The sequence below is a fragment of the Rhinopithecus roxellana genome, chromosome 19 (assembly GCF_007565055.1).
Source record: "Rhinopithecus roxellana isolate Shanxi Qingling chromosome 19, ASM756505v1, whole genome shotgun sequence".
Taxonomy (NCBI): Eukaryota; Metazoa; Chordata; class Mammalia; order Primates; family Cercopithecidae; genus Rhinopithecus; species Rhinopithecus roxellana.
In genome coordinates this window covers 67,215-78,388 of record NC_044567.1, presented here as the reverse complement: position 1 = coordinate 78,388, position 11,174 = coordinate 67,215, and positions in this window count along the sequence as shown.

Sequence of the window (11,174 nt, the reverse complement as noted above, 5' to 3'; positions counted from 1 at the left end):
GAGGGCAAACTAACTTGAATTACACTTGAATTTCTTAGGAGAACAGGTCACAAATGGCAAATAGTGATCCAGAGGCTGAAGTGTCCGACGGTCTAAAATGAGCCTGCCATGTCACTTAGGGTACATGCCTTAACGCAAATAAATTTCAAAAAGGGTCAAACCCTTGTTTAAAGATAAATGTAAGCGAGGTGTGGAGGCACATGTCTATAGTCCCAGTTACTCAGGAGGCTGAAGTGGCAGGATCCCTTGAGCTCAGGAGTTCAAGACCAGCCTGGGTAACATAGGAAGATCCCATCTCAATTTGTAAAAAGAAAAAAATAGATCAACTTAAGTATATTAGAATTTTAAAGAGGGCATTTGAGCAAACAGAGTTTCATGGATCAGGCAGCTCCAAACTGGAAGTGATTGGAGGATCCACTAGAGGTGTTTGTAGGGAAGGTTTTATAGGGTGAATGTAGAAACAGACTAGAGAAATTATTTGATTGGCAAAAATTTGGGCAATTGCATTATTTGAACTATCCTGGTGGAAGGTCTCTCATCACAAAGCTAATACTCAGCTGGTCACTTGTGACGGGTGAAGCTTGGTTCATTTTCTCTATGTAGGATACCAGGCCATAGGAGCTATCTCAGCCTAATACTCTCCCATTAAGTTATTTTACACCTTCTCTCTGTGTCAGGGTAAGTGGGGGTCTTCCCCATGAGTCTTACCACCCTATTTCCCTCAGCAAAGTGAAACTGTCCCTTTTGCCTCTGTAGGCAATCTTCTGAACAAGTTTTTCCTAATAATCTTAGTTCATCTTATTTTATCTTATCCTCTTCTCTGTACTTTGTTTACATGCTTCTGGAACACTTGTGTGTCTTGCACGCAGTCCCTGCATTATTTAGGCAATCCTAAAAGAAGACTTCTAGGATGGATTGGTAAAGAACTGCTGACATATCAAACCCTCTCTCTTTGTACCTGAAACTTTCATAATTACCTTAGTTCTCCAGGCCAATTTTGCAATTATCTTTGTTCTCTGCTTCAAAATGCATTTACCTCTGAAAGAAGTTGAGCACATAAAAGGGACATTGTCCAGTGGTACATATGAGGCAGGAGACGTGATATACTTAAAATTATAAACTAAAAGTTTTCTGACACCAAAAGCATGGGCAACACTTGAATTTCATAGGCGAGCAGATCACAAGTGGCAAATGGTGGTCCAGACATCAAATTGTCCAACGGTCTAAAATGAGCCTGCCATATCACTTAGGGTACATGCCTTAACACAAATAAATTTCAAAACGGGGTCAAACCCTTGTTTAAAGATAAATGTAAGCTGGTGTGGAGGCACATGTGTGCAGTCCCAGCTACTCAGGAGACTTGAAAGTAAAGCCCATCCTCTGACCTGTCTTCTCCTGACCCTGGCTTTTAATCCCATGACTCTTCCACCTGTTTCTTTCCCACAGTTCCTCTATTCCATAAAAATTCAACTGGTGTCTGTTTTTCTTTAATCAGAGTCAAGCCCTCTGGAGAGGGCAAGAATAAAGCATGGGAAGGGAGAAGAGCATGAATGTTGGCTCTATGGTTACAACAAAAAGCAAACAAACAACAATTTACTTGAAAGTAAATTGGACTTCATCAAAATTTAAAATTTTTGTGTAATCAAAGACAACCTGCAGAACGGAAAAAAATATTTCAAATGATATCTTTGATAATGGATCAATATCCAGAATATATAAAACATTCCTATAGCTCAGCAATAAACAACCCAACGAAAAAATAGGCAAAGGACTTACATAGACATTTTCCCAAAGAAGATATACAAATGGCCATGAAACACGTGAAAGATGCTCAACATCACGGATTACTCAGGAAATGCAACTCAGCACCACAATAAGATACCACTTCATACCCGTTCAGATGGCAATCATCAAAAATCCAAGAAATAGTAAGTGTTGGTGAGGATGTAGCCAGTCGGAACTCTTGTGCATTGCTAGTGGACTCTACATTGTTATAGTCATGGTGGAAAAGAGTACAGTGGTTCCTAATTCTTTTTTAGAAGTAGGAACCTAGGCTGGGTGTGGTGGCTCATGCCTGTAATCCCAGCACTTTGGGAGGCTGAGCCGGGCAGATCACAAGGTCAGGATTTCGAGACCAGCCTTACCAACAAAGTGAAATCCCGTCTTTACTCAAAATACAAAACTTAGCCAGGCATTGAGGTGTGTGCCTGTAATCCTAGCTACTCAGGAGGCTGAGGTAGCAGAATCACTTGAACCTGGGAGGCGGAGGTCACAGTGAGCCGAGATCATGCCACTTCACTCTAGCCTGGGCAACAGAGAGAGACTCCATCTCAAAAATAAATAAATAAATAAAAATGGAACCTAGAATTACCATATGAGTCAGCAAGTCAACTTCTGGGTTTAAACCCACAAGAGTTGAAAGCAGGGACTTCCACAAATATTTGCAAAGTCATGTGCATAGCAACATTATTCATGATAGCCAAAAGGTGGAAACAGTCATTGACAGAGAAACAGATAAACAAAATGTGGTACAGACATACAGTGGGATATTACTTAGCCTTAAAAAGGGACATTCTGACGCATGCTACAACATGGATGAACCTTGACATAATGCTAAGTCAAAGAAACTGGATACGAAAAGCTAATACTGCATGACTCCACTTATATGAGGTATCTAGAGTGTCATATTCATAGAAACCAAAAGTGGAATGATGGTTCCCAGGTACTTGGAGGAGAGAGTAATGATGGGATATTGTTTAATGGGTACAGAGTTTCAGTTTCAGAAATTAAAAAGGAAAAAGCTCTAGAGATGGTGCCTGGTGGTGATGGTTGTACAATCAGGTGACTGTATTTAGTGACATTGAACTATGCACTTAAAAATGGTTAAAATGGCAAATTTTATGTTATGTATATTTTGCCACAGGAAAAATTAAAATCTTTTTTAAAATTAAAAGCTTTACAATAATTAATTAAAATAAAAGTAATTAAATCTATTTTAAAATTAAAGCTAAAATGAATTCTCCCTCAATCCCAATAACTACATGCCAAAAGTGCTATTTCTGTTCTGATCTTTACACCTACTGTCAATATCCATGTGTGACTTTTTGGTTAGTTCATAAAATAAACTTGAATGAACATTAGATTTTTCTAATTCTGTTACTCTATCCACCAGCTACATTCTACATCTTACAACTTGTAGACCACACCTGATACAGATGAATCACTTTTCTGCTCCCTTTCTCAATTTCCTCTAGTATCTGTGACTTATATGCCACCTCCTGCTGCTCTAGGTCCAATCTCTGTGCAGTTGGCTGTCTTGGTATTGGTAACTCTTGACCTGGGTAAGCAAGAAACACAAAGAAATTGATATTTTCTCTTTGAAGATGACCCTGGAATAGTAGAATCTTTGGGTGATCCATCCATGTCCATTCATTCTATTAACAATGTTATATATTTTCTGGCTTAGGACTTTAAAAAAGGAGAATTTTATTTTATTTTTTATTGTTATTTTATTTATTTTTTTGAGACGGAGTCTCGCTGTGTCACCCAGGCTGGAGTGCAGTTGTGCAATCTTGGCTCACTGCAACCTCCGCCTCCCAGGTTCAAGCAATTTTCCTGCCTCAGCTTCCAAAGTATCTGGGATTACAGGTGCATGCCACCATGCCTGGCTAATTTTTTAGTATTTTTAGTAGAGATGGGATTTCACCGTGTTAGCCAGGATGGTCTCGACCTCCTGACCTCATTATCCTCTTGCCTTGGCCTCCCAAAGTGCTGGGATTACAGGTGTGAGCCACCACACCTTGCTTAAGGAAAGAGAATTTTATTAATTTATCAGCTGAATCACCATTTACAGGGGCTTATGAAGCATTTGCCATTGTTTGGGGTTGCAGTGAGGTCAACATGAAACACTTGATGAAAAACTTTCACAAAACCTGGTCTCTGTCCAACAGCTTGGCTATGTGAGAATAGCTTTTATCACATGACAATTCTAAAAATAAAACCATTTTCAATTTAAAGCTACCCTTCCAGTTGCTGTTTCAAACTTCATCCCAGGAACTGAGGTGCCATTCAGTAAAAGACAACTATAGGCTTCTCAGCAATAAGGCTAAGTACTTGTTTTATGTTTTCTGATGATGAATTTATTTCTTGTCTTTGAGTTTACAGTGACAGCTATAAAAGTAATTGTCAATAATATTAGTATAATTTCATTTCTAATAGAATGAGTGCTCTGTGTATGTGTTACTCAGAGCTATGATATTCTTAATAATACCAGAATATATTTTGTGCTCTATGATGATGATATTAGTGAACTGTATTCTCAGCAGTATTTTGCAATGTTTCAGAGTATTAATATACCTCCCTGTGTTTTTGGCTGGGTGCTGCGCTCATGCCTGTAATCCCAGCACTTTCAGAGGCTGAAACAAGGGGATCACTCAAGCTCAGGAGTTCAAGACCAGCATGGGCAATATTGTGAAAGCCCCTCTCTACTAAAAATACAAAAATTAGCTGGGTGTGATGGCGGACACCGGTAGTTCCAGCTACTTGGGAGGCTGAGGCAGGAATATCATTTGAACCTTGGGAGGTAGAGGCTTGCAGTGACGGAGATGGCACCATTACACTGCAGCCTGGGCAACAAGAGGGAAACTCCACCTCAAAGGAAAAAAAAAAAAAAAAGACAGGGTAAATAGTAAGGTTGGGCACAGTGGCTCACACCTGTAATCCTAGCACTTAGGGAGGCTGAGGCGGGCGGATCACCTGAGGTCAGGAGTTCAAGACCAGCCTGACCAACATGGAGAAATCCCATCTCTACTAAAAATACAAAATTAGCCAGGTTTGGCGGTGCATGTCTGTAATCCCAGCTACTCAGGAGACTGAGGAAAGAGAATCACTTGAACCAGGGAGATGGAGGTTGTGGTGAGCTGAGATTGTGCCATTGCACTCCAGCCTGGGCAACAAGAGCGAAACTATGTATCCAAATAAAATTTAAAAATAAATAAATAAACAAAATAGTGAATAGTATTCATATATCTATGTGTGTGTGTGTGTGTGTGTGTGTGTGTGTGTGTGTGTGTATCACATTTTCTTTATCCATTCATCCAATGCTGGCCTCCTAGGTTGCTCCCATATCTTAGCTGTTTTGAAGAATGCTGCAGTGAATATGGGAGTGCAGTTATGTTGCAGGCTGATTTCAATTCCTTTAACTATACACCCACAGGAGGGATTGCTGGAACATACAGTAATTCTATTTTTAGTTTCTCTGATGAATCTTCATATTATTTTCCATAATGCCTATATTAATATACATTAGGATATGTAGCTACTTTTGATGCTGTTGGGAGTGAACTGGTTTATTTAATAAATTGTGTTAGGTACATTGACTAATAGTGTGTAGAAGTGAAGTTATATTTACTGAATTCTGTTTTGACATATAGTCAAAACAGACTGAATAATTAAATGTAAAAATGATCTGGAGAAAACCTTGGTTTTGGTTTTTGCTTTTGTTTATTGAGATGGAGTCTCCTCGCCCAGGCTGGAGTGCAGTGGCATGATCTCGACTCACTGCAACCTCTGTCTCCGGGTTCAAGTGATTCTCCTGCTTCAATCTCCCTAGTAGCTGGGATTACAGGCGTGTGCCAACACAACTGACTAATTGTATATGTTTTAAAATATTAACTTAGGAATGGGTTTTCTAAGCTAAACTGAAGGGAAATGCTAAGGAAATAGTGAGATTTGACTTGATAATTATGTGTCTGAATGAATCAGTCAATTAAAAAAATGAAAACAGGCCAGGGGCGGTGGTGAATGCCTGTCATTTCAGCACTTTGGGAGACCAAGGTGGGCAGATTGCTTGAGTCCAGGAGTTTGAGACCAACCTCAGCAACATATCAAAACCCCATCTCTAAAAAAAATACAAAAATTAGCCAGGCGTGGTGGCTCGAGCCTATAGTCCCCGCTACTTGGGAGGCTGAGGCAGGAGGATCACCTGAGCCTGGAGATGTCGAGGCTGCAGTGACATGTGATTATACTACTGCACCTCCAGCCTGGATGACAGAGTGAGATTTTAACACATAATATGATGAACACACATAGTTTGTCGATCAAACTCATGGTCACAAGTCTAAAGGAAATAGAAATAACAACTATAAATTCACAACCATTTACAACATTAGAAATGCAAATTATCAACAGATATGTCAGACTCACAATTACTTGACCTTTTAAGAATTCATCCTGCTCTCCATAATGAATAAGAAAATATTGATAACTCTTCTCCCCTTAACTTAGCCCTTTGTGGTCCTGAATCTCTGAATTTGTGTTCACGTCTTAACACTGTTTTTTTTTTTTTTTTTGTAATTATTTTCTGTAGCATTTTCTATTCAGTTGAGACATCGCCTATATTCTCTTTACACTTTTCCACAAATGATCCAATTTTTTCATAAGCATCATTGATGAGTTCCATGTGTGTGATGATAGTGTAATGATAAATTATCAATATGGTTTCCCTCCTGTCTTGTTCATTATTCAAGTGACTCTTCTTGGTTTGGCAACAGGCCAGGAGGTATATATGACATTTTGTTCAGGTTAAGCAGTAAGAAGAAAACAAAATCTACATTCTCTTTTTCATATTTTAAACACAAGCCAACAAATAATTTGAAAGGACCCATGATTAGACAGTGAGGATTTTATGCCCCCTCAAGAGTAATTGAGATTATTTAGTTGTATGGAGGAATGAGCATATCTCAAAGGGAAGCAAGAAGATATAATATTTAGATGATATAATCATTAAGAAGTGGCTTTGCGCCCTGGCTACACCGCTGTACACAGGAAATATCAGGGCACAGTGGTGCGTGCCTGTAATCCCAGCACTTTGGGAGGCTGAGGTGAGTGGATCACCTGAGGTCAGGAGTTCAAGAACAGTCTGATGAACATGGTGAAGCTCCATCTTTATTAAATATAAAAAATTAGCCAGGCGTGGTAGTGCATGCCTGCAATCCCAGCTACTTGGGAGGCTGAGACAGGAGAATCACTTGAACCTGGGAGGTAAATGTTGCAGTGAGATGAGGTCATGCCATTGCACTTCATTCTGGGCAACAAGAGCAAAACTCTGTCTCAAAAAAAAAAAAAAAAAAAAGTTACTGCCCCACAAACTTTTTTACATAGAATGATGAAGGATTTCAGAGTCCATGCTACCTCTAGGGGCTCCTACTCCTGCCACACCATACATATAGCTTGACAGGGCCTGTTACAGAGAAGAAAATGCCCAGTTAATTAATATCACAATCATTGGCACATACCCACCAAAAGACTCAAAATTTTGACAAAATTAAGTATCAACAAGAATGCGAAGATTTGGGAATTGTCAGACCTTGGAAGACTGTCGGTTGGTGTGTTAACACTGGGATGAAACCAGTAATACCTAGTAAAACTGAAGGTCTGTTACCCTGTAACCTATGATTTTACCTCTTGCTTTATAGTGTACATAAGTACACACTAATGATAACCAAATAGAAATACAAAAGTATTCACAACAGCATCATTTGTAACTGACAAAAATGAACACAACCCACATGTCCATCAACAATGAAGGGATACACACTAGTGTACTGTATGTTTTAATATATATTTTTCGAAATAGAGTCTTGCTTAGTTGCTCAGGTTGGAGTGCAGCGGCATGATCTCAGCTTACTGCAACCTATGCCTCCTGAGTTCAAGCATTTCTCCTGTCTTAGCTTCCTGATAGCTGGGATTACAGGTACATGCCGCCACTCCTGGCAAATTTTTGTATTTTTAGTAGAGACGGGTTTCACCATGTTGGTAAGGCTGGTCTCAAACTCCTGACCTCAGGTGATCCACCTGCCTTGGCCTCCCAAAGTACTGGGATTTCAGGTGTGAGCCACCGTGCCTAGCATTTTTTTTTTTTTTTTTGAGACTGAGTCTCACTGTGTTGCCCAGGCTGGAGTAGAGGGCATGATCTCGGCTCACTGCAACCTCCACCTCCAAGGTTCAAGGGATAATCCTGCCTCAGTCTCCCAAGTACCTGGGATTACAGGCACACACCACCACACCTGCCTAATTTTTTTTTTTTTTTTAAGACAGATTCTCGCTTTGTTGCCCAGGCTGGAGTGCAGTGGTCCTAATCTCGGCTCACTACAACCTCCGCCTCACGGGTTCAAGCGATTCTCCTGCCTCAGCCTCTTGAGTAACTGGGACTACAGGTGCGTGCCACCATGACTGGCTAATTTTTGTATTTTTAGTAGAGGTGGGGTTTCTCCATGTTGGCTAGGCTGGTCAGGAACTCCTGACATCAAGTGATCTGCCTGCCTCAGCTTCCCAAAGTGCTGGGATTATAGGCATGAGCCACCATGCCTTGCTGGTGTACTGTTCTAATAGAATGCAGACACAATGCTAAGTGTGAATCTTAAAAACTTAGTATTGAGTAAAAGAAGGCAGATGCAACAGGATACAGACTATTACTCCAATTATGTAAAAGAAAAACCAGGCAAAATCAGGCTTTACTTTAGGCATATTAAAAATACATAATAAGGACAGACACTGAGGTCAGGAGTTCAACACCAGCCTGGCCAACATGCAAAACCCCTGTCTTTACTAAAAATACAACAATTATCCAGGCATGGTGGCATGTAGCCCATGCCTGTAATCCCAGCTATACAGGAGGCTGAGGCTGCAGTGAGCCAAGATCACACCACTGCATTCCAGCATGGGTGAAACAGCGAGGTTCCATCTCCAAAAAAAAAAAAAAAAAAAAAAAAAAAAAGAAAAGAAAAGAAAGAAAGAAAATACATAATAAAATTACAAAGAGAAGCAAGGAGAAGATGGCAGATATCCACCCCTGGAAGTTGTGGGTCACGCCTGTAATTTCAGCACTTTGGGAGGCTAAGACGGGAGAATCATGAGGTCAGAGATTCAAATGCAACCTGGCTAGCATGGTGAAACCCCAAGTCTAAAAAACAAACAAACAAACAAACAAAAAGAAAACACTTGGGCCAGGAGTGGTGGCTCACACCTGTACTTCCAGCACTTTGGGAGGCTGAGGCAGGAGGATTGCTTGAGCCCAGGAGTTCAAGGACAGCCTACAGTCTTGGCAACATAGTTAGCCCGTATCTCCATTAAAAAAAGAAAGAAGGCCAAGAGGCGGATGTGGCAGTGAGCTGAGATCTCACCATTGCACTCCAGCCTGGGTGACAGGCCGAGACACTCTATCTCCAAAAAAAAAAAAAAAAAAAAAAGATAAAGAGAATAATTGATGAAAGTATGCACAATAACATTAAAATGTTGACTTTAAAGTGATCTACTGAATGGGATACGTGAGAGAAAAAGTTACTTAACATTTTTCATACCTATTGAATTGTATAACCTATGTATGCATTACAAATTTAAATGTACAATAATGCAGATAACTGAAATGTGGGTATGCTTTGATTAGGACTTTGCATTTCCCATTTGCTCAAATTCCTCATGATTCTAGATGCAAATGAATAGAAATACAAAATGTAAGGAGACACAGTGCTTCTGATAGCCCTTTCTTTTTTCCACATTTTGTGTCTCTGCCTGTAGTTCACCTTATGAGTCCATATGGCTAACGAACAAAATATTTTTCATTTGGATACCTGTGACCAAGCATTGCAAGTTAAAGATATTTCTGAATCTTGGACCTCTTATTCACAGTGAAGCCTGCCCAGGCATAATAAAGCCGAGAGGAATAGTAAAAGGTTGCTGAATGGATGATCAATTTCTGGTGAGCAATAATTAAAGGTAATGTAAAATGAGACAATTATTGCTTTTCATCATGTCTTGAAAGAACTCCTACAGTCAATGATTTTGAAAAAAAAAAATCTAAGTTCACTCTTTTATTTTCTATAATGAAAAGATATTATCCACTAGAAGTTCAAGAGTAAAATCTGAAGGCAGCTTATCTGACCTGGCCATATGGTCTTGCTACTTATTAAACATAACTTTCTACAAACTAACCTCTCCAGACCTCAGATCTTCAACTCTCTAAAATGGAAACCTAGTAGTATTTACCTCTAGAGCCCCAGCTGAACTGAGCATTTTAGGGAAGGAACAAACACACACATGGTATGTGTAGTCATATTATGAACCCAGCATAGCCCAGAATACAAAAATTTCTCAGTAATAGAGATCCTCAAGAGAAAAATGAGATGTAGCCTATCTCAGTGGCCTTTCATGTGGCAAATGAAAAGTGAAAGTCCATAATGAGAAAGACATGGGCAGCCAGTGACACCATCCATTCAGTGTGGACTCTCAATATCTCTGACAGTCATTACCTGTTGTATCCCAATCTGCTTAGATATTGGGGTGATACTGCCTTTTGCTCAAAACATACATAAACCTCAAACCTCAGTAAGAAATGTTTATGGACAACCAGATATTCTGTGTTTCCAGTCAAAACTCAGGTAGACTACATCTTATCTGACAGGAGAAGGCACAGTTGATGCCCAGTTAACCCTGAGATCATCTCTGCCTGTAGCTTCCGATCATTATAGCAAGCTCTTTCTCTGCAGTCCATCATCTGTATCTGCCCTTTGCTATAAAGGTAGCAAAAATAAGCATCTGAAAAGATGCTCAACACCATATGTCACTAGGGAATTCAAATTAAAACAATGATAAGTTACCACTACACATCTATTAGACTGGCTCAAATCCAAACGCTGACACCACCAAATGCTGGTGAGGATATGGAGCATCAGGAACTCTCATTGATTGCTGTTGGGAATGCAAAAGGTACAGTCACTTTGGAAGTCAGTTTTGCAAATTCCTGCAAAACTAAACATAGGTTTACCATACGATCTGGCAATTGCAATCTTTGGTATATACCCAAATGAGCTGAAAACTTAAATCCACTCAAATCCTGCACATGAATGTTTACAGCAGCTTACACATAACCAACAAAGATTGGAAGTAACCAAGATATCAGATATCCTACAATAGCGTAATGGATAAACTAACTCTGAAACATTCATACAATTGAATACTCTTCAGAAATAAAAAGAAATGAACTACCAAGGCGTGAAAAGACATGGAGGAATCTTAAACACGTATTTCTAAGTGAAAGAAGCCCATGCAAAAAGGCCACATGGTGTAGAGTTCCAATTATATGGAATACTAGAAAAGGTAAAACTAGGCAAATGATA